At 36.4% G+C, this 7,061-nt stretch overlaps 1 non-coding gene across 1 annotated transcript; it reads left to right on the top strand.

The window, feature by feature from the left end:
* The first annotated feature begins 3,108 nt into the window (after positions 1–3,108).
* Positions 3,109–3,216, top strand: LOC127742621 (small nucleolar RNA R71). Its single transcript, XR_008003967.1, has one exon. It is a non-coding gene; the product is annotated as a small nucleolar RNA R71 (small nucleolar RNA).
* Positions 3,217–7,061: the final 3,845 nt, after the last annotated feature.

Below are 7,061 nucleotides of genomic sequence, written 5' to 3' on the forward strand. Positions count from 1 at the left end.
TTAATGGATAGGAGGGCCCAAGGAAATAAAATCCAGGCCTAAGCGGCTAAATCAAGCTGTCCCTAACCATGTGCTTGTGTCATGAAGGTCCAAGTGAAAAGCTTGAGACTGAGTGGTTAAAGTCATGATCCAAAGCAAAAGAGTGTGCTTAAGAACCCTAAACACCTCTAATTGGGGACTTTAGCAAAGTTGAGTCTCAATCTGAAAAGGTTCACCCAGTTATGTGTCTGTGGCATTTATGTATCCAGTGGTAATACTGGAAAACAAAGTGCTTAAGGCCACGACCAAGACTCAATAAATAGCTGTGTTCAAGAATCAACATACTGAACTAGGAGAATAAATAACACTATCTAAAATTCGAAGTTCCTATAGATGCCAATCATTCAAAGTTCCTATAAAGTGAGATGCCAAAACTGTTCAGAAGTAAAAAGCTACAAGCCCTGCTCATCTAATTAGAACTAAGTTTCATTGATACTGTGGGATTCATTGTATATTCTCTTCTTTTTATCCTATTTTGTTTTCAGTTGCTTGGGGACAGGCAACAATTTAAGTTTGGTGTTGTGATGAGTGGATAACTTATACGCTTTTTGGCATTGTTTTTACAAGGTTTTTAGTATGATTTATTGAGTTTTTAGGATATTTTTGTTAGTTTTTAAGCAAAATTCACATTTATGGACTTTAATATGAGTTTGTGTGTTTTTTTGTGATTTCATGTATATTCTGGCTGAAATTGAGGGACCTGAGCAAAAATCTGATTTAGAGGCTGATAAAGGACTGCAGATGCTTTTGGATTCTGACCTCCCTGCACTTGAAATGAAATTTTTGGAGCTACAGAAGTCTAAATGGCGTTGGAAAGTAGACATCTAGGACTTTCCAGTAATGTATAATAGTTCATAATTTGCCCAAGTTTAGATGACGAAAACTGGCGTTTAACGCCAGGTTTCTGCCCTATTCTGGCGTCAAACGCCAAAAACAAGTTGCAAAGCAGAGTTAAACGCCAGAAATAAGTTACAAACTAGCGTTTAACTCCAAGGAAGACCTCTACACATGAAAGCTTCAATGCTCAGCCCAAGTACACACCAAGTAGGCCCGAAAGTGGATTTCTGCATCATTTACTTAATTCTGTAACCCTAGTAACTAGTTTAGTATAAATAGAAATTTTTACTATTGTACTTGGGGTCTTTTTCCCTATTTTCAAATTCATATGCCATTTGGAGAGGCTGGCTATTCGGCCATGCCTAGATTAAGGTGTGGAACTCTGCTGTTCCTCGAGTATTAATGCAAAGTACTATTGTTCTTCTATTTAATTCATGCTTATTCTTATTCTAAAGATAATCATTCACACTTCAAACTGATGAATGTGATGATCCATGACACTCATCACTATTCTTACTTATGAACGCGTACCTGACAAACACTTCTGTTCTACCTGCGAAAGCTAGAGTGTTTATCTCTTGGATTCCTGGTCCACGATGCAGGGTTACCTCTCCTGACAACAGAGTCTTCCATTCTGTGAGATCAGAGTCTTCGTGGTATAAGCTAGAATCCATTGGCAGCATTCTTGAGATCCGAAAAGTCTAAACCTTGTCTGTGGTATTCCGAGTAGGATCTGGAATGGGATGCCTATGACGAGCTTCAAACTCGCGACTGTAGGGCGTGGTGACAGACGCAAAAAGATAGTAAATCCTATTCCTACATGATCGAGAACCAACAGCTGATTAACCATGCGAGAAACTATAGAGGACCTTTTTCACTGAGAGAATGGAAAGTAGCCATTGACAACGGTGACGCCCTACATACAGCTTGCCATAGAAAGGAGTATGAAGGATTGGATGAAGGCAGTAGGAAAGCAGAGATTCAAGAGGAATAAAGCATCTCCATACAATTATCTGAAATTCCCACCAATGATTTACATAAGTACCTCTATCTTTATTTTACGTTCTCTTTATCTTTGAATTATTAAAACTCTATAACCATTTGAATCCGCCTGACTGAGATTTACAAGGTGACCATAGCTTGCTTCAAGCCGACAATCTCCGTGGGATCGACCCTTACTCACGTAAGGTTTATTACTTGGGCGACCCAGTGCACTTGCTGGTTAGTTGTGCGAAGTTGTGAATAAGAGTGATATTATAATTGTGCATACCAAGTTATTGGTGGCATTAAGATCACAATTTTGTGCACCAGTCTTCATCTTCTTTAGAAGATGAATAGTCATCAGAGCTCATGAATGGTAAAAAGAGGTTGAATGGAATCTCTATGGTCTATAGGTGAGCCTCATATTCCTTAGGTTCCTCAATTGGGAATTCCTTTTTGTCCAGAGGACGTCCCAAGAGGTCTTCCTCACTGGGATTCATGTCCTTCTCCTCCTCTGTGCATTTGGCCACACCAAGCAAGGTTATGGCATTGCACTCTATTTTTGGATTCTCTTCTTTTACTCAGCTGGCCCACTTGTGCCCCTAAATTTCAAATGGAGGACCTTGTTTCATTCATGAAACTTAGAGTGGCCCTAGATAGATCAGAGACTATGTTTGCTAAGCTAGAAGGACTCTGCTCAGAATTCTATGTCTGTTGTTGAGAGGATGATAGAAAAGGCTTGCTATTACTAAACCTATTTCTTCCACCATTATTAAAGCCTTGTTGAGGCTTTTGTTGATCCTTCCATGAGAAATTTGGATGATTTCTCCATGAGGGATTATAGGTGTTTCCATAGGCTTCAACCATGTAATTTACCTCTGCCATTGCAGGGTTCTCAGGATCATAAGCTTCTTCTTCAGATGATGCTTCTTTAGTACTGTTGGATGCATTTTGCAAACCATTCAGACTCTGAGAAATCATATTAACTTGTTGAGTCAACATTTTGTTCTGAGCCAATATGGCATTCAGAGCATCAATTTCAAGAACTCCCTTCCTCTGAGGCATCCCATTATTCATAGGATTCCTTTCAGAAGTGTACATGAACTAGTTATTTGTAACCATGTCAATGAGTTCCTGAGCTTCTGCATGCGTTTTCTTCAGGTTAATAGATCCACCTGCAGAATGGTCCAATGACATCTTAGACAATTCAGACAAACCATCATATAATATATCCAGGATGGTCCATTCTGAAAGCATGTCAGAAGGACACTTTTTGGTCAGTTGCTTGTATCTCTCCCAAGCTTCATAGAGGGATTCACCTTCTTTTTGTCTGAAGGTTTGAATATCCACTCTAAGCTTACTCAGCTTTTAAGGAGGAAAGAACTTGGCTAAGAAAGTCGTGACCAGCTTATCCCAATAGTTCAGGTTATCTTTAGGTTGAGAGTTCAACCATACTCTAGCTCTGTCTCTTACAGCAAAAGGGAAAATCATAAAACTGTAGACCTCGGGATCAACCCTATTGGTCTTAACAGTATCACATATCTGCAAGAATTCAGTTAAGAACTGAAAAGGATCTTCTGATGGAAGTCCATAAAACATGCAATTCTGTTGCATCAGAGAAACTAGTTGAGGCTTTAGCTCAAAATTGTTTGCTCTTATGGTAGGGATTGAGATGCTTCTTCCATGTAAGTTGGAATTTGGTGCAGTAAAGTCACCAAGCATCTTCCTTGCATTATTGTTAGGTTCGGCCATGTCTCTTTCTTTTTCAAGATTCTCTATAAGGTTTTCTTTGGATTGTTGTGCTTTAGCTTCTCTTAGCTTCTTCTTCAGAGTCCTTTCTGGTTCAGGATCTGCTTCAACAAGAATGTCTTTGTCCTTGCTCCTGCTCATATGAAAAAAGAAGAGAACAAAAAAGAAGAGGAATCCTCTATGTCACAGTATAGAGATTCCTTTATGTGAGTAGAAGAAGAAAAGAATAGAAGAAGAAAAATTCAAACATAGAGAGAGAAGATAAGAGGGTTTGAATTATGAGTAGAAGAGAAGTGTTAGTAGATAAAGAAATAAATAGAAGGATATGAGAGAAAGAGAATTTCGAAAATTGTTTTTAAAAAATGGTTAGTGATTTTAGAAAATTAAGTGAAGAAATAAAATTAAAATTAAAATTTAAAACAATTAGTTAATTAAAATAATTTTGAAAAAGAGGAAGGTGATTTTCGAAAATTAGAGAGAGAAAAGTAGTTAAGTAGTTTTGAAAAAGATAAGAAACAAACAAAAAGTCAATTAGTTAGTTGAAAAAGATTTGAAAATCAATTTTAAAAAGATAATAAGTTAGAAAAGATTTTGAAATTAAAGTTTGAAAAAGATATGATTTGAAAAAGATATGATTAAAAAGATATGATTGGCAAGATATTTTGAAAAAGATTTGAAAAGGAAATTAAAAAGATTTGATTTTTAAAATTAAATTTGATTACTTGACTAACAAGAAACTAAAAGATATGATTTTAAATTTAAAGATAGAACCTTTCTTAATAGGCAAGTAACAAACTTGAAATTTTTGAATCAAATCCTTAAATGTTAGTAATAATTTCGGAAACAAGAGATAAAATTAAGAAAAAGATTTTTGAAAATTAATTTTAAAGAGTTTTCGAACATAAAAAGGAAAAAGAAAAGATTTGATTTTGAAAAAGATTTTGAAAAGATAAATTTTTAAAATTGAAATCTTGACTTGACTAACAAGAAACAACTAATTTTAAAATTTTTTGCCTAAGTCAACCCAAAGATTTCGAAATTTATGAGTAAAGTAAGGAAAATATATTTTTTTGATTTTTTGATTTTTTAATGAGGAGAGAGAAAAACTACAAAATGACTCAACACAAAAATTTTGGATTAAAACAAACGATGCATGCAAGAACACTATGAATGACAAGATGAACACCAAGAACACTTTGAAGATCAAGATAAACATCAAGACTTATTTTTTAAAAAGTTTCAAGAAAAGAGAAACATACAAGACACCAAACTTAGAGATTTTTAATGCTTAGACTCTAAGAATTAAAGAATGCATATGAAAAACAAGAAAAGACACAAAACAATAAAATATGAAGATCAAACAAGAAGACTTATCAAGAACAACTTGAAGATCATGAAGAATGCAATGCATGAATTTTTCGAAAAATGCACCAATTTTAAAAACATGCAATTGACACACAAACTAACAAAATTGACTCAAGACTCAAACAAGAAACACAAAATATTTTTTTGATATTTTTTATTTTATATTTTTTTGAATTTTTCGAAAATTATTTTTAGAAAAAAACAAAAAAGAAGAAAAATTTTATTTTTATAATTCACACCTTTGCAACTCCGCACAACTAAGCAGCAAGTGCACTGGGTCGTCCAAGTAATAATTCCTTACACGAGTAAGGGTCGATCCCACGGAGATTGCCGACTTGAAGCAAGCTATGGTTATCCTGTAACTCTTAGTCAGGAGATTAGTGATAAAAATGATTTTGTTTATAAAAAGTAAAAGAGCATGAAATGAATGATACTTGTTATTTAGTAATGGAGAACAGGTTGGGGTTTCAGAGATGTTCTATCTTCTGAATCTCTACTTTCCTATTGTCTTCTTCTCCAAACACGCATGGCTTCCATCCATGGCAAGCTGTATGTTGGTGGATCACCGTTGTTAATGGCTACCATCCGTCCTCTCAGTGAAAATGGTCCAGGTACGGTTTCTGTACGGCTAATCAACTGTCGGATCTCTCGTTTCAGATGAAAAATACCAAGCACGGCTACCGCATGGCTAATCATCTGTCGGTTCTCACTTGTGTCGGAATAGGATCTCTCTATCCTTTTTCACACTGTCACTGCGCCCAACATTCATGAATTTGAAGCTCGTCACAGTCATCCCGTCCTAGATCCTACTCGGAATATCACATACAAGGTTTAGACTTTCCGGATATCAGAAATGCTGCCAATTGGTTCTAGCCTCTACCACGAAGGTTTTGATCTCACGAGTTTGAATGCTCTGTTGTCAGGAGATGCAAGTCAAGCTCATGGACTAGAAACTCATGAGATACGCACTCAAGCTGTCACCCAATGACTACGTTGAGCTCAGATAGAACGGAAGTGGTTGTCAAGCACGCGTTCATAAATTTGAGAATGATGATGAGTGTCACGGATCATCACATTCTTCATATTGAAGTACGAGTGAATATCTAAGAACAGAAGCAAGCGTGATTGAATAGAAAATAATAGTAATTGCATTAATCCATTAAAACACAGCAGAGCTCCTTACCCCCTCTTATTGGGTTTAGAGACTCATGCCGTAGAAGATACAATATGAGATGTAAAATGTCATAAGTTTCAAAATGAATCTCTAAAAGTAGTTTTTATACTAAACTAGTAACCTAGGCTTACAGAAAATGAGTAACTAAGTGCAGATAGTGCAGAAATCCACTTCTGGGGCCCACTTGGTGAGTGTTTGGGCTGAGCTTTGAAGTTTTCATGTGCATAGGCCATTCTTAGAGTTAAACGCCAGCTTGGGTGCCAGTTTGGGCATTTAACTCCAGCTTTGGTGTCAGTTCCGGTGTTTTACGCCAGAAAAGAGTCTCTGGCTGGCATTTAAACACCAATTTGGGCCATCAAATCTCGGGCAAAGTATGGACTATTATCCGCCCAAGATGTTAGCTTTCCAGCCCAATTGAGAGCATGCCAAATGGATTTTTGTAGCTCCAGAAAAACACGTTTGCGTGCAGGGAGGTCAGAATCCAACAGCATCTGTAGTCCTTTCACAGCCTCTGGATTAGATATTTGCTCAGGTCCCTCAATCTCAGCCAGAAAATACCTGAAGTTATAGAAAAACACACAAACTCATAGTAAAGTCTAGAATTGTGATTTTTGAATAAAATTAATAAAAATATTATAAAAAATGAACTAAACATGCTAAAAATAAATGAAAACACTACCAAAAAGCGTATAAAATATCCGCTAATCAGGGGCCATTGAAGCTTATAGGTGAGATTGCCACCCACTCAATATGTTCTTGGTACAAAATTGCTTCCTCACCAACTTCCTCTTCCCCATCACTCAAATCAAAACAAGCAGGTTGTGAGAAGTCTACCTCTGTGTCTCTCTCAAACTCAATTGGAAGAGGCTCATTCGGTTCATTAAGGGGATTGACCAATGATGAGTCCATATTTGAT

Source organism: Arachis duranensis, chromosome 1 (assembly GCF_000817695.3).
Source record: "Arachis duranensis cultivar V14167 chromosome 1, aradu.V14167.gnm2.J7QH, whole genome shotgun sequence".
NCBI lineage: Eukaryota > Viridiplantae > Streptophyta > Magnoliopsida > Fabales > Fabaceae > Arachis > Arachis duranensis.